The sequence below is a fragment of the Mesocricetus auratus genome, unplaced genomic scaffold, assembly GCF_017639785.1.
Source record: "Mesocricetus auratus isolate SY011 unplaced genomic scaffold, BCM_Maur_2.0 Super-Scaffold_100047, whole genome shotgun sequence".
NCBI classification, from domain to species: Eukaryota; Metazoa; Chordata; class Mammalia; order Rodentia; family Cricetidae; genus Mesocricetus; species Mesocricetus auratus.
Window position 1 is genome coordinate 5,773,400 of NW_024429224.1, and position 24,721 is coordinate 5,798,120.

Sequence of the window (24,721 nt, forward strand, 5' to 3'; positions counted from 1 at the left end):
TTTCTCCCATCTGAGAGCCTCTATAGTCTCTCCCCTGCCTACTGTTCCCTCAAAACTTGACCTTTCTGGAGCCTGGTGTGTGGCCTGGAATATTTGCATATCACCTTCAAGGTCCTTAGTCCAATCCCCAGCATGGCAAAAGAAAAAAAATGCTTCTCTCTCTCTCTCTCTCTCTCTCTCTCTCTCTCTCTCTCTCTCTCTCTCTCTCTCTCTCTCTCTCTCTGTGTGTGTGTGTGTGTGTGTGTCTGTCTGTCTGTCTGTCTGTCTGAACAAGGTTGTGTATGTGCATATGTGTGTAGGCTAGAGACCAATCTTGGGTATTCATTGGTGTCCACTATTTATTTTGAGACAGGATTTCTTTCTGAACATGGAATTCACTGATTTGACTATACTGACTAGCCAACAAACCCCAGGGATTCTCCTGTCTCTGTCTTCCCAATATCTATCTATCAATCAATCTATCTATCTATTTTTGGCTTTTCGAGACTAGGCTGGCCTTGAACTCACAGTGATCTGCCTGCCTCTGCCTCTTGAGCTCTGGGATTAAGTCTACCAATCGGTGCACCTGGCTTTTTAATTTGTACTGGTGATTAAACTCAGATCCTCATGCTTACACACAAAAACTTGACTGATGGAGTCATTCCCCAGCCCATGAGTCCACTGTTTCAAGGTTATATCTAAAGCAAGGCAGTGGCGGCACATACCTTTAATTACACCACTCAGGAGGCAGAGGCAGCTGGATCTTCTCTGAGTTCTAGGTCAGCCTGATCTACAGAACAAGTTCCAGAGCAACCAAGACTACACAGAGAAACCTTGCCCAAAATACGAGAGAGAGACAGAGACAGAGACAGAGACAGAGAGAGACCCAACTTTTTAGAGGGACAAGTGGCTTTCAGCCACCCGAGATTAAGCAATAACAGGTCTGTAATGACCTTACATTTCCAGAGCTGCATGAACCATGCTACACTGACTAGCTCAGCATGTGCCCACCCTATGCTGCAGGCGCGGTAACCCGAAAAAGGAAAAGCAAAAGTTGATATCTATTTGACTTTCTGAACATTGACACCACATAATCTCAGAAAGACTATGAATCTCATGGCACACAGCTGTATTTGTGTATTGACCGCACTTGAAAAGAGAGCTTGCAACCGGGCGGTGGTGGCGCATGCCTTTAATCCCAGCACTCGGGAGGCAGAGGCAGGCGGATCTCTGTGAGTTCGAGGCCAGGCTGGACCGACAGCCTCCAAAACAGAGAAACCCTGTCTCGTAAAACCAAAAAAAAAAAAAAAAGAGAGAGAGAGCTTGCATTCATGCACACAGCATTTTTTCCCTTCTAAGACCACAGTTGATTAACAACAACGAATGGCATCCATTGCCGGGTGAGCTTTCCTCTGGGTCAGACCGCAGGCCAGTGACTCTCTGTACCTAGTCTAATTTAATCTTGAAGCCAATCCAATACACAGATCCTGTCATTATCCCCCATTTACCCAACGAGGAAACAGAATCTCGGAAAGGTAAAATCATTTGCTGAAGACCCTACTCTTTGTGACTGGCTGACTTCAAAGCCCCAAGCTCTCCCCCCTCTTCCCCCCCCCAGTAATAATCATCAGCCACTGTTCTTAAAATAATTCATCCTTCTGGAAATCAAGTTGCCTTCCATCATCTCACGGTGCTTTCAGCTGGGCTTTTTTTTTTTTCCTGGTTGGTATCTAATCTAAGTCCCTCCTGCTCCCGTTTAAGATAATTCCCTCATGCCCTGTCCTTTGTAGACAAGAACTGATGTTTAAAACACATGAGCAATATCCCTTTAGATATTTGAAGATGGCTATTAAATTCTCCTTAACCTTCTTTTCTCCAGGATACATTGTTAGTAACCCCAATTCCTTTTGCCGTTTCTCCCAGGGACTCTTTTCCTAAAGCGTTCCCCCTCGAGCCATGCGCCTTGAAATCAGTTTCAGGTTTTCCCTATCTCAATTCATTATCATCACCTTCAGAGAGCACCCGCGCATGCATGCGGACCATGCTCAAATTTATACATGCCGGGAGAGCAGCTGTGGCCCTAACACCAGGACGATAGCCAAGCCTCCAAACAGTGCTCTTTTACGTCTTTCCTGTGACTCCTTCGTTTTCTCATTTTTCCTGGACGATTTCCCTGGTCAGAAATAACCTGGGGGCAGCATGAATGGCGGTCCTCAGTGCAGTTCATGACTGCTGTGCACGGATGGAGCACATAGTAAGTGCCCAACAAATGTTTTTGATGAAAAAGAATGTTAATGATCAGTTGAAAATGTTTCAGGTGAACACATTCCTCCACACATGCTTGTTGCTCATTAGAATAATTTAAACTCTGCATTGATGGTCTAGAATGATTATAATTCGTGCAGGTTAATTACTCCCCGGATGAAAATGAAGTGCAGTAAGTGACTACTGAAAGAAGGGATGAGAGGCTGGGGATAGTTCCGTTGGTAGAATGCTCGTCGGGCACGTATGATGTCCTTAGGTTCAAACACCAGCACTGTATGTAGTAGGCAGAGTCGCACCCACCAGCATTTGGAAGGTGGAGGATCGGAAATTCAAGGTCTGTCTTGGCTACTTAGTAAGTACAAGACCAGCATAGGAGACATAAGACCCCATCAAAGAAAAGGAGGGATGGAGGGAAAGAAAATAGCATCACCCCACAGGACTTTGAGAAAAACCAGTGCCTAGGACAATGATAAAAAGATATTAGCTCAGAAGTAAAACAAAACAGCAAAAAGTAATTACTCTGGAGCCAGATAGATGGCTCAGCAGGTAAAGGCTCTTGCTGCCAAGACTCATGACCTGAGATCTATTCCCAGGACCCACATGGAAGAGAAAAATCGTCTCCAGAAAGGTATCTGCTCACACATGTGTGTGCATACAAGTAAATAAATGTAATAATAATTGGTATGATGACAAGTAAGAAAACAGCCTGATGGTTGATTATACTACAGCCTGCTTGGGATATTCCGCTACTCTTGAGAAAATCTGCTAAGGCCATGTTGGGTCTATAGCTGCCCTCCTGTTGGTGGCGGTGTGATGACACTTTGCCAGCCATCATTCCATCTGCCCCTTGTGCTGTGACTTTTCTCATATTTGGATGGCTGTACTTACTGCCTTGCCCTGCCTGGCTCTGCAGGTCTCAGTGTAGAGCCCCTGGGCTAGGCTGAGAACTGCTCTTGGCTTTTACTTCAGAAAGGTGTTACCAGGGAGGAAGTGGAGCCAAGGATAAGGGATCAGAACCTGCCTCATCTGGCCCAGGAACGTCTCCACAGCACCATGATACTAGATAGAGGATCTCTAGAAAGAGGTGGTGGACTCCTCTTTGTATTTCCTAGACCTCTGTCAAAATCCCAGTAGAAAGCATTGCTTCCAATGGAACAAACTACTTTAAGCTTCAGCTCACCTGTGTGATGCGGGTAGGTAAGATCACAGTTTCGTTGTGTCTCAGCTTCCATACGTGTTGAGTGTAAATAGCTTCTTCCTGGCAGAGTCATGAATTTTGTGAATTACAATCTCTCAATCTCTCTCTCTCTCTCTCTCTCTCTCTCTCTCTCTCTCTCTCTCTCTCTCTCTCTCTCTCTCTCTCTCTCGTGCATTTGGTCTGGGGATGAAGCTCATGAGTAGAGCACCTTCTTAGCACACCCAAAGACTGGGGGGAGAGGAGGTCCATCAATCCCCAGTATCATAGGAAGACAAATACACAAATGAAATACACACATTAACACACACAGACACACATACATGTGCAAACATATTCACCAGTCAGAGAAGTTCCACGCTTAACTAGTGTTCCTCCCAAAGTGTGTATCATGGGCTTGTACCTGGCTCTCCCTTCCCAGCACTATGGCTAGTCCCTCTCTAGCGGGGACCTCAGATGGTCCAAGGCTCTATTTAAACCTTCTCCCCAGAGCTCCTAGCATCATATGAAGGACAAGATTTGAAAGCATCATTAGGATATATTATAAAAAGTTTGCAGGTGATTGGCCACTCGACTTTTGAAGGCTGATCTTCCCCTATCTTTCTAGTTCAAGGACGAATCTGAGGTTCCTGTTCTGGGAATTTGGCTTCACAGTACAGCACTTGCCCTGCATGTAGTCAGAGGTGATTGACTGTCAACACGACCAGAAATGCGGCCAGAAACTCTAGGTGCAGCACTTCCTAAGCATGATCTATTCCAGTGACTACCATTTCCCCTGAGGTAAGAATTCTTAGTTTGCAGTATTCCCATTTCAAGGATGAACAAGGAAGAGGTTGAAATTTGCTGCAGAAAATGAATCTGCCAGATTCCTACCATTCTCTTTTCTTTCTTTTTTTCTGACTTTGCAAGAGAGGGTTTCTTTGTGTAGCCCTGTCTGTCCTGGAACTCACTCTGTAGACCAGGCTGGCCTCAAACTCACAGAGATCCTGCTGCCTCTGCTTCCTGAGTGCTGGGATTGAAGGCCTGAACCACCAATACCGCTGGTTTTACCAGTCTGTTTTCTAACAGGTTTGTTTCCAGGCACTTATATGACATTTGTTTGGATTCTATGTCCCCATTCCCCATGCCCTTTAAATGACATTCCCTGCCTTCCAGCAAACACTATACAATATAAGATGGGCTAGCAAGCTGAGCATCAGGAAACAGTGATAGACCTGTTACATCTTGTTGGCCGCCTCTGCTATGTGTTTGCCCTCTACCTAGTGACAAGCTGCTCCAAATGGCACCCCCTCACCTCTCTTTGCACTGTAGCCTCAGAAACCCCAGCTCTAGTCTGATCCCCATCACAGCCCTGTGGGACTTACACCAGCTTGACCCTACTACCCTTCCACGTTGGGACGTCCGTAAGAGAATCATCCACCCCAACAACAATAGGGAGGGGCATTCAACTCAGTCATAACCCACCCTGGGGAAAGCAAGAAGATTTCTCTTTAGCAGGCACGGTTGTTCATTTCAAACTAAGAAAGGCACCTAACACATTGGGTGTTCATTTTCCACATAATTAATTTTGGGTAAAACAATAGTCATGCAGGCCATTGTAAATGAGCGTTCAGGAGCCAGAAGGTGGCATGGAAGAGGCATGCTGCTTGGAGGATGAAAGGGAATGTCAGCAAAGGACACTGAGTAGCGGAGAAGAAAGATGAAGAATCAGAAGCCCACATCTGTGCAGGAGTAGTGCAGCTCAAATCTGCTGCCTCCAAGGTGCTGTGCAGACAGAACAGGACAACGAGCCTGCCTTCAGCCTTCTTCTCTTCTCGCTCCCACTCTTGTGGTCTCTGGACTGAACCCAGGGCCTATTGCTAAGCACTGTCACTGAGATCCCTTCCTCCCACCCCATTCACCATTTCCTCCCGAAGGACCATGAACCTAACACTGAGAAATAGCTACTGAAATTCTACCCATTTCAGAGATGATGAGGAAGTAATTGTAGAAGTTAGGTGTTTTGTTCGTAGTCAAAGTCACCTGCAAGCCGGGCGGTGGTGGTGCATGCCTTTAATCCCAGCACTCAGGAGGCAGAGGCAGGCGGATCTCTGTGAGTTCGAGGCTGGGCTGGACAGACAGCCTCCAAAACAATACAGAGAAACCCTGTCTCGTAAAACCAAAAAAAAATTGCTATTTTTTTAAATGTTAAATATATTGGTATATTGCCTGGGTGTGTCTCTGTGCACATGTGTTCCTGGAACCCAAGGAGTCCAGAAGACGGCTATGGATCCCTTGAAACTGGAGGTGCGGATGGTTATGATGTATGTGCTGGGAACCGAATCCAGTGCTCTGGAAGAGCAGCCGTGCTCTCAAAGGCCCACCTCTCCAGCCCTCTCATATTTTACCCACTTTGGGCATTCTTATTGGGTGAAGATTGCTTTATTGTTGGATTTCTAAATCAGAAATTTATGGCACTCAGATTTTACTTACTGTTACTCTTTCCCCAACTTGGCTCCTTGGGAGATGCCATCTGGCTACTAAGCTGGTTTGCAGTTGTTTAAGGTCCAATTCAATGTTTTTCTGCTTTTTAAAAGCATCTATAAAAATAGTAGTGATAATTTCTTCTATCTACATCCACTAAGATGAACAATTATTGCCAGAGAGATATGAAAATTCATTTCCTTTGTAACAATTAAACTCAAGCTTCTTATTTTAATAAGTGAAAGGTTTTGTTTTTCATTTTTTGTAGAGACCTGTCATTTAAAAACATTTTTAATTTGTAATTTTTTATATTTTTATTAAAACAATATTTTTATTTTACTTACCAATCCTAGTTCCTGTAATGAGCATTATTCCCACCAGCCTGGTCCCAGAGCCACATTAGTCCCAAATGAACACACAAGACGTTATATTAATTATAAAGCTGTTGGCTTTTTGTTGTGGTTTCTTTTTTCTTTTTGGTTTTTACAAGACAGGGTTTCTCTGAATTGTTTTGGAGGCTGTCGGACCAGCTTGGCCTCAAACTCACAGAGATCCGCCTGCCTCTGCCTCCTGAGTGCTGGGATTAAAGGCATGCACTACCACCGCCTGGCTGCTGTGGTTTCTTATCGGCTAGCTATGACTTAATCATTAACCTATAACTGCTAATCTGAGTATTTCCACGTGGTCTTTTCTTACCTCCGTTTTCCAGAATCCCTCACCTTTCCTAGGCCTATCTTCCTTCCCTATTGGCCAACAGTGCTTTATTTATCAACCAGTAAGACAACATATACACAGAAGGACTTCCCCCATCAAGTTCCCCCCCTCCCCTCCTCCTGCTTCCCCTACCTCTCCTTCCACCCCCATCACTCCTCAGAGAGGGTGAGGGAATCAACAAAGTCTGTCACATCACCTTGAGGCTGGACCAAGGTCCTCCTTCTTTGTTTTTCATTGTTTAAAATCAAAGTTATATACAAACTTTTTAAAATAGCCAAACAGTTGTATCTTAAAGGTTGGTGCTGGCTCCCTCTGGGGAGATTAGTGCTCTTTGAGGGACAGTCACAACCATTTCGTTTGGTGAGCCTTGATGGGGGAAGTCCTGTGTATATGTCAATAAAGCACTGTTGGCCAATAGTGAACCAAGATAGATGGGACTAGGAGTCCAGGAACTCTGGGAAGGAGAAACACAAGAAGTCAAGATGTAACCGCCATGGGGTAGGAAACCCGGAAATTTCTCCGGTAAGAGAAATACTTAGATTAACAATTATGGGATAAATACTTAAGTCAGAGCTAGCCAGTAAGAAACAAGCAAGGCCAACAGCTTCATAATTAATATAGCCTCCTGTGTGTTCATTTGGGACTGATGCAGCTTTGGAACCAGGCTGGCAGGAAGGCTCCTCTTTACAGAGCCACATGACCAGGTCCAGTTTACTGCCTGTCCGTCTCAGTCGCCAGGCAGACAGAGTCAGTCCAAAGGAGCGTCTGCCCCCAGAGCGTGCAAGAGAAGTCCTGCTGTCTTAGACCACCAGGGCTGAGCGAGAAAATCACAAATGAAACCCTGTTTTTTTAAATTTTGAGACAGGGTTACTTTGTGTAGCTTTGTAGACCAGGCTGACATTGAACTCACAGAGATCTGCCTGCATCTGCCTCTTGAGTGCTGGGATTAAAGGTGTGTGCCACCGTTGTGTGGCATAAAACACTTTTTAAGTCTTGTGGTTTGAATAGGCCAAGAGGATGCATCTGCTTGGCTCACTATTCCCACAAGGAGAGACTTTGCTGTCTTGGGAACAAAAAACCCCAAAGCATCTCCATGTGATGGAGGCACTGGGCCTCTTTGGTCACTGGATAACACAGTGTTCCTTGTCTTGCTATATATAGCAAGCAAGTGTTCTTTGCAAAGTAAAAGCTACAGTCACCATGCTGGGTCTTTCTAATCGAGTTGTTTTTGATATCAGAATAGTACCATTTTCTGAGATTGTGCCGTTGTTCTAACTAAAACATTGGAGCCCTTTAGGTGATTTTGTTGTTTTTCCTCAGATTTTATGGCCTGGATATTCATTTTTAATTTTTTTTAGTTTTCATTATGTAAGTATACAAAACATGGGATAGGGTGTGAATCTTTTTGAAATTAATTGCCTTGTAAATCAAAAATATTTCTGTAGAATGCACTTACTCATCATTAGCATGCAAGAGTTTCCAGTAAAATATCTTCTGTATTATTTTTATTATTAACATATTTACACTGTCGCTCCAGCCTTGCACCCTTTGTGAATCTGTTTTTAAAATAAATCTGACCTGATACCAGAGTGATCGGTGCAATAAAAATGCATGATGTGAGATTAATCAAATATGGTCGGGTTCAATTTATAAGGGACACATTAAGAAAAATTATTTCTTGTTCGGGTATGCCACTCCAGTGAATCAAATGGAGCTGCGAATATTTCAGCAAGATACATGTAAAATCCATTCATTCAACAAACATTTATCATGTATTTACTGTGTGCATCACAGGGGATAAAATCAAGCTGAGCCAACAAGAAATGCACACAGGAGACAACTGTGGGTCCTGAGCAACTGCGCAGCTGTGGAATTCAGAATGGAGATCCCAAGATTCCACGAGAAAGCTCCTGGAGCAGCGTGCCTTTCAGTAGTTAAGGGCGTGGGGCTCTGGATTTATTTCCATTTTTTTCTTCCCCCAGGAACTAGTCATTAATATTTGCATGAAAAAAAAAACAGAGCAAAGGAGCAATAATTCATGTTGAAGATAGGTCTTATATTCTGTATGTGTGAAGGAAATAAATTTTCAGTACAATAAAATAAAGCAAACAAAACACACACTTCCTTGGACATGGGTTCAAAGCCTGGCTCTGTTATAAACTGCTGGTTGACCTTGAACAAATTCTCATTTTGTTCAGTTTTGATTTTCTCATCTACAACAGAGATGTAATAACATCTTCCTCATTGAGTTATTGCAGGAATGAAATGAGATTATATTCTCATTATGCATTCCCTAAATGTCTTGTATACTAGTACTGGGAAGCCAGAGAAGCTGGGTTGGGGGCCACTATTGTCAAAGTTAGGAACCAAGTCCTATGCTCACCTCTCCAACTAAGCATCTGCTTCTTCCCTGCTTGAGCCAACAGGGAGGGACAAATTGCTGTAGCCCCGGATGTGAGGGTTAGAGATGTCACAGTGCTGAAGGTGAGCTGGGCATGGCGCTTCATGCCTGCAAACTCAGCCCTTAGGAAGTGAGGGTTAGAGAACCATGATATTGAGACCAGCCTGGGTTATTTCATTTTTTTTTTTTGGTTTTTTGAGACAGGGTTTATCTGTGGCTTTGGAGGGTTATTTCATTTTAAGCGTACATTTTCCCCCATTCCCCTTCCCTCCTCACCTCTCCCTTCCCACCCTTTCCCTGCTCCCCACGCTCCCAATTTACTCAGGAGATCTTGTCTTTTTCCCCTTCCTAGGCCAATCTATGTATGTCTCTCTTAGGGTCCTCTTTGTTACCTAGGTTCTCTGGGGTTGTGACCTGTAGGCTGGTTGTCCTTTGCTTTATGTGTAATATCCACTTATGAGTGAGTACATGGTATGTTTGTCTTTCTGGGTCTGGGTGACTTCACTTAGGATGGCACTGGTGAGACCCGTCTACAAACAAAACAAAAACCCAGTAGCTGAAGGTGGCTTTACAGAGATAAACAACTTCCGGACATTTTTAGCTTGAAGAATCTGCAGAACCCACTTGCTACCACCAAAACCTTAGGGACAAAACTCAGAACCAGACAGAGCCAAGACATCCTTAGTCATATTTGACACTGAACTCTAGTGCCTAGCACAGGCCTGTAATCCCACCTGCATAAGAGGATGAAACAGAAGGATGGTAAATTCAAAGCTAGCCTGGGTAACTTGAGAGACACTGTTTCGGGAGAAGAAAGGGAAGGTAGGGTTAACAGCTTAGTGATAGAGTGCCTACCAGAAGCGGCACAAAACAAACCAACAAACCAAATGCTACCTAGTGAGCAAAATAAATACCAATGCCCCGTAAAATACATGCAATCATTTATATCTCTATCTCTGTTCTCCACTGTTTATAGGATAGAAATACCCAACAGGGCTGGGGAGATATATTAGTAACGTACTTGCTGTGCAAGCAAACATAGGGTCCTAAGTTCAATTCCCTTAAAGGACTGGGTATGGTGGGAACCTTGTAATCCTCGAACTGGGAGGCAGATGTCTGTGGCCCCATGGTCAGCCAGCCTAGACTAATCAGTGAGCCAATGAAAGATCCTGTCTCCAAACAAAATAAAACAAACAAACAAAAAACAAAACAGTACCTGAGGAGATCTCTGGTGTCCACACCCACCAGCACATGCATACATATGTGTATAGAAACCAACACATACATGTATACCTAACATACACACACACACACACACACACACACACACACACACACACACACACAAAGAGTAAGATGAATATCCCAGGCTGGCCCTGAAGTCATTGTGTAGCCATGGATGACCTTGAACTCCTGATCTTCTCACCTTTGTGATCCAAGTGCTCTAATTTTCAGGCCTGTGCCACAACAGCCAGTTTACGTGGTGTTGATGATCAAACCTAGGGCTTTATACATGCTGGGCAAGAAGTCTACCAACTGACCCACAGCCTCAGCCCCTAGAGGGCTTTGATGAAGATCAAATGCATTAATATTTGTAAGGCACCAAGAACCGCCCTTGGTTCATGGTCAGTTCTACAGCCACGCATATCTCATGGAACATCAACATTGACCCTGTTTGGGCTCTGTGAGCATTAAATGAGAAAACTATTGAATACAACAAAAAACCCTGTCCTGAGCAAACTCAGCAGGACCTAGTCCCAGACTCAACAGGACCGGATGCAACTGAAATTTGTCTTCTGTTTGTGCCCAGCCCGAGTTGGCCCAGGGCAGACAACACCTGCTTATCCTCCTCATGTCACTCATTGTGTCCCCCCCTCAGCCCTTCTGGAACCAGGTGATGCCTATTTTAGTTTGTTGCCAATTGCTGTGATAAAAACACCTGAATAAAAAGTAACTTAGGGGAGAAAGGGTTTATTTCCTCTCACCATTCCAGGATATAATACAAGGGGGAAATCACAGTGGCAGGAACTCCAAGAAGCCAGGGATATCACATCCACACTCAAGAGCAGAGAAAGACCAAATGAAGGTATACCTGTTCCTAGTGTACTCATATAGATCAGGATCCAAATTTAGGGAAACGAACCACCCATAATAGATCTGTCTTCCCATCTCAGTTACTGTATTCCGTGGAACAATCTTTCTGTACACTGTGAATATTTGTTACTCTCATTGATTTAATAATAAAGAGCCGACTGGGCAATAGCTAGGCAGGAAAAGGCTAGGCAGCACTTGCAGACAAATTGAGAGTGCAAGGGAGAAAGGGAGTCGCCAGAAGATGGAGAGAAACAAGATGAACCTGCCACAGTGAAGAAGGACACGGCCATGTGGCAGAGTGTAGATATGAAATATGGGCCAATTTAAGGTGTAAGAGCTAATTAGCAACAAGCCTAAGCCATTGGCCAAGTATTTATAATTAATAATAAGTCTGTGTAGTTATTTGGGAGCAGCTGGCAGGACAGAGCTGACTGGAGGTCCTGACAAAAAAACTCTGCCTACAGTTGTAATCAACTCAATCCTCCAGATACACATTGATTGGCTAACCTGACCAAGACAATGCCTCATTGAGAATCTCTTTACAGGAGACTCTAGATTCTATTGAATTCCTAGTGAAAACCAACCATTACAATATCCTTAGCCCAACAGTCAAGAGCAGGGTTCCATTCTCTGCTAACCTAAACTGCTCCAGGGCCCTGTGTGGCTGTATCTTCATTTATACCCATGACCCGTAGCTGACACCTCGTTTTCATGTAGATGACACATCTTCCCACTTCTCCCCTGCCTTTCTTCCTCTTTCTCTTCTTATGATCATTAAATCCCAGAGACCTGGAGCCCACCAGAGGGGACCCTTGGGCACCTGAGCATAGAGTTGTGCTCTCCCTCATGGTGCCTGAGGGATGACAGCCTCAGTTTCTTGGCCCTCTGTAAGGTCAGGTACAAAACCAATCAGCCCAGTGAGCCCTGCTCTGCAGATGAACTGCTGTTTGTCACTGCATTTTGTCACTGCCATATTTCTCTAACTCTGCCCCTCCTGTGACCTGGCACATAGGGCCAGTGGCACCAACTCTGTTTTCACAGTGTCCCTTTGCTCATGGATCTCAAAGCCTAGTGCAGGAGGGACATAATGAATAATACAGGGTAGTTTCATCACAGAGGTGGAGACATGTATGTCTGAAGTCACTGGGAATAGAAAAAGGAAGGCCATGCTTCCTTAACTTTGCCCAGCTATGGATGGTTCTACCCTATTCCAAGTCCCACCCCTTTAATATTCATCTATCTATCCATCCATCCATCTATCTATCTATCTATCTATCTATCTATCTATCTATCTACCTATGTATCTATCCATGGACAGGGTTCATAGCCTAGAACTCAATATGTAAAGCAGGTTGGCCTCCAGTTCACATGGATCTGCCTGCCTTTGCCTTTTAAGGACTGGGATTTAAAGGTGTCTGCTGCCCGCCCTTCCTTCTCTCTTGGATCAGTAGCTTTCTCCACTTCTCCTTATGCAGTTGACTAAGACTCATCTCAGAAGTCTAGGGGTTGCACATGTTGTATTTAAACTGTCAGCATACATGTCCTTTCTTTCTTTTGAGATTATAATTTACATTTCTCGCCGGGCAGTGGTGGCGAATGCCTTTAATCCCAGCACTCGGGAGGCAGAGGCAGGCGGATCTCTGTGAGTTCTAGGCCAGCCTGGTCTACAGAGTGAGTTCCAGGACAGCCTCCAAAGCCACAGAGAAACCTTGTCTCGAAAAACCAAAAAAACAAAAAACAAAAAAAACAACAAAAAAAAAAAACCCTGTCTCATAAAACCAAAATAAATAAATAAATAAATAAAAATAAATAATTCACATTTCTCCTTTACCTTCCTCTCTCCAAACCCTCCCAGGTACCCCTTCTTGCTCGCCTTTAAATTCATGGTCTCTTTAAAAAAAAACACACACATTAAAGTCATAGCTAGGTGGGGGTGACAGCATACACCTTTAATCCCAGCACTCGGGAGGCAAAGGCAGATAGATCTCTATGAGTTCGAGGCCAGCCTGATCTACAGAGAGAATTCCAGGGCAGCCAGGGCTACACAGAGAAACCCTGTCTCAAAAAACAAAACAAAAAATTGTTAATCATATGTGTGTGTGTTTTCCAGGAAAGGAAAAAAAATCTGAGAAAAAATATCTCAGGAGCTTATTTGTACAAATATAAAACCTTTAATACATGAAGGCACTTTCCCTTATTAACATGCTATTATTTATAAGAGTTTTTTAAAAAGCCTCTGTGAGTCGATTTGAGTTGTTTCTGTGTTTAAATCTGAGCTAGAAATTCAAAATGGAAGAGCTCACCAAAGGACCACGCAGTGGCTTCTAACAGAAGGAAGTTTACAACCTGAGCATAAGTTCTTAGGAGATAATATCACCAAGAACTCTTTGATGGTCCCCTTATGGCTAGAAAAAATAATTTTAGAAAATGTATTTTCGGATCAGCATATTGTAACGTAATTCTTAAAGAAACTTTGACGTTAAATCAGTTTTATTGTGAGCCTGGAAAAGAAATGGGACCAGGAGATGAACCTGGTGTTGACAAGAAGCTGGTGAGATAAAAAGAAATACACCGTGGGGCTACTTGTTCTGAAGAAATGAGACTTGGGATTTATGCACCACCTTAAAAAGTAATCTCTCTAGGCTCACCACTCAGCATCTATTCAAACCTTGTCTGAAGCTTTCGGGTGTTTCAAATGAAGGGCATCCCTTTGTTTTATGATAGTGACTTTAAAAATATCCCCTTTATTCATTTAGTTAACAAATATTGTGTAGGAATCAATTATATCCTAGGTATAGTTCAGGATTTAAAGCTGAGTGTCACCAGACCCTGCCTTCAAGGAATTGTGTATATAAAACAGATTCCTGGAAGCTGCATTAAAAGTAGCTCAACTCTTGTGGACCTTGGGTGGAAACACAAAAATGGCAGTAATGGTATGGAAAACAGCAGGGAAGACTCTCTAAAACTTGATGATGGTGTTACCTACCACAGGACTCAGAACGTGGGAGGAAGCTGGATCACTCAGACATGCATGCTCATAGGGTTATTCACAGTAGCCAACAACACAAGCATCTATTGATAGACAATAGATGTACAAAACGCGTTACATGCACATGATGGATAATTATTTCATCTTAAGAAGAAAATTCTGATAGATGCTACAGCATGGATGAACTATAAATTGGGTACTTATAGAGGCTGTCTGACTATAATTATATGAGGTCCCTACAGCATCACATTCAGAATTGGGGTGTTTCTCAGTAGCAGAGCAGTTGCCTAGAGTGCCTGAAGTCCTTAGTTTGAGCCTCAGTATTACAAACTTCCAGACAATTGATTGGGGTTTGGTTAAGGAAAACATTGAAAAGGTAGCATCCACGAAATGGCTGTGGTAATGTGCAGAGGGAGCGTGCCATTGATTTAACTTGCCATTGATAATTTGCTGTGGAGAGTGTGCCAGGCTGCCTTTCCTGGCCTCCCTGAGGCTGGGTACCCCTGCTGGCATTGCACTCGCTTAGCATGCCCAATGCCCTGTGCTTGGTCAGAGCACCCCTGTAACCTAAGCATGCAGGAGGTAGAGATGGAAAGACCAGAAGTTCAAAACTATTCTTTCAGAAACATAAGGAGTTTGAACCTAGCCTTTGCTAGATAGAGACCCCCATCTCGTAATAAACAAATGTCCCCAAAAGCTGGATATGGTGGTTTGGAGGCAGAAGCCAATTGGTCTGTATAGGGAATTCCAGACCAACCAAGGACTACATAGCAAGACTCTATTTCATATAAACAAACAAATAAACGCAGTTGTTATGGAACTCTGAGAATGGAAGAGGAGCTGGAGTTTGAGCCAAATGGTTGGCTCAAGGGTGAATCAACAAGATTGCTGAGGATGAAAAAGTAGGGAGAGAAAGAAAGAAGAGAAGGAGGAGATGAGGAGGAGGAGGAGAAGAAGAGGAAGAGGAAGGAGAAGAAGAGGAAGAAGAAAGATGAGAACTGGGCATGGTGGTGCTCTCCTTTAGTCCCATCACTCAAGAATCAGAGGCAGGTGGATCTCTGTGAGTTCAAGGACAGGTTGGTCTACAAATCGGTGGGGTACAGGATGAGGATAAGTGACCTTAAAAAGGAAGAGTTAGAGAAAAGGGAGGAGGAAATGAAGATGGACAGAAAAAGGGGTTGATAAGTGGAACCCACAAGCCTGGAGTCCAGGTACTTGAGAGGCTGAGGAGGAGAAGTGTGGCTTGAGTTCAAGAGTTGGACACTAGTCATTTACAGACAAGGAAGTTGAGAAGTAATATGATGGAGGCTAAGTAGCAGACAGTGTTGTTTAGCATCTAAGTTGGCTGCGGTCTGACTCCAGTCTGCCTGCAGCTCTTTTTACTTATTTTCTAATGCTGAGGATTTACCATAAGGCCTCGTGCATGTTAGGCAAGTGCTCTACCACCAAGGTGTAGCCCAAATCTCTTATTATCTTTATTGTGTGGTTATCAGTATGTAATTCAGGATGGCCTTGAATTCACTTGTAGCCCAGTCAGGCCTTGTCTTTGGTATCTTCTGGTGTTAACCCCGGTGAATGGCTTGAATTACAGGCTTGTATCACTAGGCCTGGCCAGACCCATAGCTAGTGGCCACAACTTTACTCTCTGTTAGACCCTGGTTTCCTTGTTAATTAGCATTAGATTTGTGTTTGCCTACCTATACTGGAAATATGTACACATTAGCTTAAAAGATGATATCATTTCATTCCTCCTCCAGGTAAGAGATGTCTGGATGAGGCAATCAAGTGCTGGCATCATACCTTGGATGGTGATGTCATCATCCCTGGATGGTGATGTCATCATCCCTTGGATGGTGATGCCATGTGCCATCTGAAGCCTAGGATCTTCAGTTCCTGCTTTGTTATTTCAGATCATGTCTTCCATTCTCAAAGCCATCTCATGGTCTAAGATGACTCCTTTAGTCCCAGCCTCCCACTTCAGGCTGAGAAGAAGAAGGGGAAAATGAGGAAGGAACTACTTTTGACTAAGGTAGGCTTAGTGAAAAGCAGTTAGAAATTCCAAATGTACTTCTCAAAGGACAGAAAGTGCAATCACATGACTCATCTTGGGAAGGGCCGAGTCCTGGGACTTGTTCCAAATGGAAAGCACCTTGATGCCCAAGGGAAAGGACTTTGAAGAAGGTCTGGCTTCTCTCCCACAGCTGTCCATTCGCCTTGTCTTCTGCTCATCTCTAGGGTACTGGTGATAAAACTCTAATGCTAATTGCTTGAATTAGCCTTAATCTAATTAAGGGCATGGAAGCCAGCCAGAAGTTCAGGGTTCCCCAGGCCTTCTCCTTTTCTGATCAGGTTGACTACGGAACTTGAACATTTCCTGTGTCACTTCTAAGCTTAGTTCAATGGTTTGTGGGAATGACACAGAATTTAAGAAGACGCTATACTTATTATGGTGAGCTGTGTTGCTGTTATTGTGTTCCAAGACAGGGATTCTCTGTGTAGCCCTGGCTGTCCTGGAACTTGCTCTGTAGACCAGGCTGGCCTCGAACTCACTGCCTCTGCCTCCCAAATTCTCGGATTGAAGGCGTGCCCCACCACTGCCTGGCTTGTGGTAATGTTGTAAAGGATGTAAATAAGGACCAGTCAAAAGGACAGGTCAAGATCAATGTCTAAAAGTGTCTTGAATACAGAACTCCTATGTCCACTATTTCTGGAGTAAGAACTCTTCATTCTCCTAGACTGGTGCGTTTGCCAAGCAGGAAATTCCACAGAACACTGGCATCCAGAGTTTTCACTAGGACTTTGTAGTAGGTCTGAGTGAAAGATGTCCCCTATAGCCGGGCGGTGGTGGCACACGCCTTTAATCCCAGCACTTGGGAGGCAGAGGCAGGAGGATCTCTGTGAGTTCGAGGCTGGGCTGGACTGACAGCCTCCAAAACAATACAGAGAAACCCTGTCTCATAAAACCAAAAAAAAAAAAAAAAAAAGATGTCCCTTATATATACTTAGGTATTTGAACACTTGGTCCTCGACTGGTGGCTTTGTTTGGGGATTTTGTGGAACCTTTATGAAGAGTGGAGCCTTGCTGAAACACCCAAAATCACTGGCAGTGGGTTTTGAGAAGGTACAGCCTCATTCTGCTTCCTGCTGCTGGTTTTATATGTTTCTTGTGTATGAATAAAAATTTGATCAGACATTTCTTTCTCGTGCTGGATATCACACCATCCCCTGCTTCCCGACTAGAACCATAAGCCCCAATCAGTTTTCTTTCTTGAGTTGTTTTTGGTTATGGAATTTTTTCATAGTAACAGGAAAGTAACTAATACAGTGTAGGTAGATCTGACTGATTGAATCATTGACTTAATTCAATCTTCCTCTCCTTCCCTCTGCTGGAAGGTGAAGCTGGCTCAACCTTCTAACCACACCATTGGTCTTTCTGGTGATCAGCTGCTACATTATGGCTTTAGCATAAAATCTGGTGTGATATGAGCTCATGAATGATAATATTTCATAGCACTTGGTAAATTCCAAGGGTTACAGATACTCCTTCACAGGAAATCAGTTCAAAGAGCAGACCCCAGGTCACATGCACCTGGTATCCTAGCACTTGGAAGGTGGAAGTAGACAGATCAGAAACTCAAGGATATCCGCTGCTACAGTTTGAGTCCAACCTGGGCTGCTTGAGATGCTGTTTTGAGGAAAAGAAGAAACAACATATCATCCAGGAGTGGTGGCACACACCTTTACTTCCAGCACTGGGGAGGCAGAGGCAGGGAGATCTCTGTGAACTCAAGGCCAATTTGGGCTACATAGTGAGTCCTGGACAGCCAGGGCCACATAGAGATACTCTGCCTCAAACCAACCAACCAGCCAACCAACCAACCAACCAACCAACCAACCACCAACCAACCACCAACCAACCAACCAACCACCAACCACCAACCAACCAACCAACCAACCAACCAACCACCAACCACCAAACCAACCAACCAACCAACCAACCAGCCAACCAGCCAACCAACCAACCAGCCAACCAACCAACCAACCAACCAACCAACCACCAAACCAACCAACCAACCAACCAACCAACCACCAACCAACCAACCAACCAACCACCAACCAACCAACCAACCAACCACCAACCAACCAACCAACCAACCACCAACCAACCAACCAACCAACCAACCACCAACCAACCAACCAACCAACCACCAACCACCCAACCAACCAACCAACCAACCAACCAACAGCCAACCAATAAAAACCACACAACCAAACTTACAACAAAACACATTGCAATAATTTAATAGTGGAAGGTAACCATGGTAGGTTGGAGTCAAGGGGCACCGCAAAGTCACAAAGCCACACCATTCAACAGAGTTCACATGGGAGTTTTACTGGGTGTGTGTGCAGAGGGGTGTCTAAGCGAGAGCAGAAAGAAGAGAAGGAGGGGAGAGAAGGGAATTTTTTTTTGTAAGGGGACATAGGAGATACGTCTAGGGAGAGTGCTATACTCAGTGACTGCTTTTGTCACACTATCACATCTTAGCTGCTTCTTATAACATGTACTGTTAGGTCCTGGAGGGCAGGCTGGTGTGACTACCTGAATGCCAACACACATGCCCATCTGCCACCAAACAAAAACAAAAACACAAGAGCATATCAGAACATTATTTTTAAGGTAGTAACTTGTGTTGTTCAAACTGGCCTTGAACTGGAGAAGCTCCTGCCTCAGCCTCTGGAGTAACTGGGACTGCAGACCAGGTGCCACTGTGCTCAGCTAACAGACAAACAAACAAACAAATGAGCAGCATCCCATACAATATCTTCCCTTCAATATGTGCCAGGCATAGTGCTTATTCTTTCTCCCTCCCTCCTTCATTCCTTCTCTCTTTGCTTCTCCCTTTCCGTCCCCTCCTACAGTGCCTCTATCATCTCTCTACCAATACTAGACAACTCTCTCTATAGAAGTTCTCCAACAGCAACTGACCTCACCCATGCCTCCTTGGAGATTCAGTGGTGACTGCTAGTTTGATGTGGACGCTCAGCGACACCTCTGCCCGGTGGGCTCTCCCTGGCTCTCATCCTTATATATTGTGTTACTATTTTTTGTTTGTGTTTTGTTGTTTTTGGAACTTGGTCTCTTTCTGTAGCCCTGGCAGTCTTGGAATTCACTCTGCACACCAGGCTGGCCTTGAGCACACAGAGAGTTCCCACCTGCTTTGGCCTCTCCAGTGCTGGGATTAAAGGTGTGTGCCTTCATTCCTGGCAATCTTACTTATTTTTATTTGGTTTTAAAAATTATAGTTACTTATTTACTGTATGTGCATATTTTGGAGTGCCTGCCACATCATGTATGCCATTTGCCGGAGTCAGTTCTCTTCCTCTACCATGTCGGTTATGGGAATTGAACTCAGGATGTCAGGCTTGGCAGCAAGTACTTTAGCTGTTGAACCCACTAGCTAGCCCCTGGGACTCAGGCATCCTAGAATGGCCTTGGGTTCACTAGCTGAAGATGATCTTGATCTTCCTACCTCTATCTCTTATTCACTGGGATTATAGACTTGAGTTCCACACTCAGCTTCAAGTTTCTTTTTGGAAACTGTTTTATTGCCTTTATTTACTACTCTAGGATATTTGCAGGAAAAAAAAGAGAAACTAATACAGAGCTCCTCAGTGTCACAAACTGTTTCTCTATCATGCTAATATGGCATCATTCTAGTTTCATTCTGTTGCTGTGACAAAACATCCTGACCCTAAGCAACTTAGGGCCAGACAAAAGGGCTTATTTCATCTTATAGGTTATAGTCAATCATTAAGAGAAGTCTGGATAGGAACTCAAGCAATACACAGAAACAGAAACCATGAAGGAACACTGCTTGGCTCAAGCTTAGGTAGCTTTCTTATACAGTCAGGATCACCTACCTCAGTATGTCACTGTCCACATGGGCTGAGTCCTCCTATATACTTTAATAATCAAGACAATCCCTCACAGACATGCCCACGGATCAATCTCATCTAGGCAGTTCTTCAGTGGAGGCTTTTTTTTCTCAGATGACTCTATGCTGTAACAAGTTAATAGTTCATGCTAGCTAAAACAGAACCTTAGCTACTACCTAAATTTCATAGTTTAGAGCTTCTTAGTTTTTTTTTTAAATCTGTTATATTTTCCTATTCCAGAGTCCATCCTGGATATGAGATAAGATCTTCTCATCAGGTTCCCTTAGACTGTTCTTGCTTGTGACAGTTTTCACACTCTTTGTTTTTGATGAACTTGAGAGCTTCAAGGAGTATTGGTCAAATGTTTTGTAGGATGTCCTTCAACTGGGACTTGTCCAAATGCTTCCCTTATGATCAGATGTGGTTACAAGGTTTAGAAGGAAGATAAACCACCAACCATGTTGATTTTATCCTTATATGATCATTTACTTATCACTAGATGGCTCCTGCTGCCATTCAAGAATCAGGGTATGTTCACCAATGGAGAGAGGCAGGAGACACAATGAGAGAAGACCCATGGCTGGCTGGCTTTGTTTCTGTTATAGAACCACCCCTCATTCCTCACAGGCTCAGAAGATAGGGACCATGACTGTGACTAAACACATAGCCATTGGTATGAATCACGCAGCATGAGTAAGGTGGGCCAATAGTTGACAGGCAGCAATTGAGAGTATCAGCTCTAGTGCCTTCTGGGTAAGTAGGAGACTGCATTGGGTTAATTACCATGAGGAACCAAAGCATATAAATGATGGAGCTCTCGAGCAAAATTTTCAGAAATTATGTATCCCAATCAATATTCTCCCTCTGTCTTCTGTCTCTAGCTCTCAAATATTCTCAGTGTGTAACTCAGGATGGCCTCACATTCTGACTCCTCCTGCCTCAGCCTCTTTAAAGGGCCTTATTGTAGAAAGTTGGTCTGTTACCCACTGACCCTTTGATTAGGCTACGTGTTACACAAGTATCAAATGTAAAGACCAGTTCTAGAGATTCATGCCTTAAAACACTGGAAACAATGACACTTTGTGGGATTTTCTAGTTAACTTTGTTGTTACTGTAATAAGACACTGACCACATCAGTTTGGAAGAAGTACAGGTTAAAGCCCATCATTAACACAAGTGAAGGCAGGAACGCAAGGTAGCACCTTGGGTTCAGGACCATGAAGGAGCTCTGCTTACTTGCTCATTACTCGTGTCTCGCCTACCTACCTCTCTTACATTCCCCAGTACCACCTACCCAGGGATAGCACTGTCCATAGTAGGCTTAGTCCTCCCTCTGCAATTAAGATAATACCCCACATATACCCATGAACTAGCCTGAAGGAAGCAGTTCTGCAGTTGAGTCTTTCTTCCCAGGTAAGTCTAGGTTTGTGAAACCCTGATCCATCACAGACAATAAGCACCAAGACAGTTTTCCTAAAATGACAACTTAGAAAACATAAATGGATTTGGGGAGATGACATAGTAGGGAAGAGTGTTTGATGGGCAAACATGAGGATCTCAGCTCAAATATCCAGAACCCATGTAAAAAGCTAAGCGTAGTGTGAAAGAGCCTGCAGTCACAGTATTACAGGTGCAGAAAGAGCTCTGGGGTTTGCTGGCCACCAGCTTAGCTCCAGGCTCTGTGAGAGGCCCTGCCTCAAAGGAATAAGGTGGAGAGAGACAGGTCAGGACATGTGAACTCCTACTGTGAACTTTACAAGGCGCACGGGCTGAAGTTCCTGAAGATGCTTTATATGCACGCACCACAAAGAAAACGTGACTTTTTTCTTAGCAAGTTAAGTTTTATTTTTTTCTTCCTTAAACCAAACCAGTTATATATTGAAGTCACATCTTAAAATACCTTGCCCTTAACGCCACTTTGTCACTGTTAATGTTACAAGAATGTCCGCTTGCCAAAAGTAAATTACGTTTTCTTTGACTTTTAAAGTAATCACCACTTTAGTAACAGCAAAGATTGATTTAGGCACTTAGGGAGGGTCTATTCTATTAATCTGTGAAGGCATGACTATGGCTTACATTACTAAGCAGAGATAAGGGAACCTCCAATATGAGGGGCAAGGATGTAGCTCAGCCTGTAGACAGTTTGCTTACCATGCATGATCCCTGGTTCCGTCCCTAACAGAGTATAAAACAGGTATACATGCTGCAATATTAGCATTCCTGGAGGGGAGACGCAGGAAGATCAGAGGTTCAGGGTCATCCTTAGCTACATAGTAAACTCAAGCCAGCCCAGAATATATATGATATTTTATGTTAAAGAAAAAACATTGCTGTAGGGGGCGGCAACGAGAGAGAGAGGTGGGGGGGGGAAGAGAAGGTGGGGAGAGAGTGTCTAGAGAGATGGCTCAGTGGTTAAGAGTCTTGCTGCTCTTCCAAAGGACCCCGTTTTGATTCCTTGCATCCTCATGGCAGCTGAAAATTCCCTGTAGTTTCAGTCCCAAGAGAATCTGACACCCTCTTCTGGCCTCCATAGACACCAGGCATGCATGTATTGCGTGACATACAATCAGAAAAAACATCCATATACATAAAAAAATAGTAGTATTTTTTTTTTTCTAGACAGGGTCTTTCTGGCTGACCTTGAACTCACAGAGATCTGCCTGCCTCTGCTTCCCTAGTGCTGGGATTAAAGGCATGTGCCACCACTGCCTGGCCATAAAAATAATCTTAAAAAAAAAGATTTATAGTTTACCTCAACTACAGATGTCAGTGGGCCTATGAAGGAAATCCTGCTAGGACCTATTGGCGTTTATTGTTTATCATATTAATAACAATCAAACAGGAACCTCCTAAGCAAAAGGCCAGTCTGATCTCATGGCAGAAATAGAAGTTTTCCATACTACCAAATGACCACCGATTTAGAGGTGCATGTCATAACCTAGCTGCAGATGTTAGGAATTTAACACGTTTGTTTTATTCTTAATTGCTGGCATTTGCTTAAGTGTTTCCTTAATTCTAATTTATGTTTTTATGTTCTGGTTTGTTTACATAGCCCATAGTTCCCAATTGTCTTTATTTGCTTAAGTGTTTCTTTAATTTTATTTACATTTTTATATACGTTGCTTTGCTTACATAACTCACTGTTTGGAGTGGGCTAGGAATAACCATAAATCCCCATTGCTAATTAGCCTCATCCTCATGACTGATTAGTCAAGATTATGAGCCTAGAAGGAGAGCAGGAAGGAAGCCTAACAGTCACTCACAGGATCATTGAATTTTAGAGCTGGAAGGAATCTGAGAGCTTATGGCATCCTTCAGATAAAATTCTGTGGATTTTTACATCTTCAGCATTGGGGAATCACAAAAAGTTGTCTGCTTGTTCTCACTCCTTTATGCAAAAAAAAAAAAAGGTGTAAGGATTTGGTGACAGTTTGAAAAACAAGTTTAGAGTAGAGAAAATCCAATCAATGATGACTGTAACTCATAATGAGGGCTTGAAGAATCAGCAACTTGACACACAGAAGAGCAGGGAATATTAATGAACTCAAAGGAGGCTCTTTGGACTTAAGCAGGGCGGATTGTCTGGAACTCCTTTCTCAGCAGCTGTGCAGTTGGTAAGGCTTGTAGCTTGCCTGGCCTGTGAGCTTGGCTGCGAGCTCTGCAGTGGAGAGTATTTAAAAGCACGCTTAACATACGAAGGAAAGAATCTGGAACTGAGTAGCCTGCTTTATTCCAAGACTCCATCTGGCATTTAAAGAACTGCTTGTCCTACATTCAACCCTGCAGAGTAACAGCCATTTTTCATCTCAAACGTCTATTTTTAGTTTCAGGTAAGATAGCTTACTGAGGCTGAGGAAGGAACATTTAAACTCAGAACCACCCAGCTAAAGACCTAATCTAGGGTGATCTCCATGAATCTAAAATGAGACCACGTAGAACCTCCAGCCTGAGAGATGAGGTCGGGGACAACCTCAAGACTCCACCAGAGGTGCAGAGTGCAAATGGTCCAGAGACCATTTAAACCCTTTAGTCTCTCGGGGGCAGAGGTACAATGGAAGAAGGTGTTATAGGTATGTGTGTCTGTAGCTGAAGTCGACTCCTGCCGACGGGGTAAGTTGACAAGCTAAATCCAATTCATTTCTAAACAAACTTGTCTTTGAGGCTAACAGCTCGCTCTCGGGATTCTGTGCACCAGCCAGAGTAGTTCCAGGATCACCAGCACTTGTAGAGCGTGCAAAGTGCAGTTAGCTTAGAAGTTAGTTCTCTCCTCTCAGACGACGTGTTTCCTTGTGACATTCCTATATGCTACCCTTTCACGGAAGGGGTCCATCCATACGAGATCAGAGGCTCCCACTCTAACTGGTCACTCTTTGAGGGACACAGCTCAGGGTCCCCCAGCGCTGGCGCCAACTCCTAGCACTGCCTTCTGGGTTACTATGACGACCGTGGGAGGGGCGGGGCTTTGGGACCCTCTTTCCCGGTCTCAGCCCAGGACTTTCGAACGCTCCAATTGGGACAACCCTTTCTTGACTCTGTCCCGCCTCGTTCGGCGTTGAACGCAACGCGATTGGGCCCGGGCTCGCGGCCTTGTGCCCAGAGGGTACTACCTCTTGACGGGAAAAGCGGGAAAGTGTACCAGGCACTGTTCGAGGCGTGAAGCCCACCTCACGCAACCCGGGGACCT

At 44.0% G+C, this 24,721-nt stretch overlaps 1 long non-coding RNA gene across 1 annotated transcript; it reads left to right on the plus strand.

Annotated features, from left to right (window-relative positions):
* Window positions 1–2,128: 2,128 nt before the first annotated feature.
* LOC110343101 lies at window positions 2,129–8,731 on the plus strand. Its single transcript, XR_002385299.2, has 3 exons — window positions 2,129–2,233; window positions 4,047–4,219; window positions 8,411–8,731. It is a non-coding gene; the product is annotated as an uncharacterized LOC110343101 (long non-coding RNA).
* The last annotated feature ends 15,990 nt before the right edge of the window (window positions 8,732–24,721 follow it).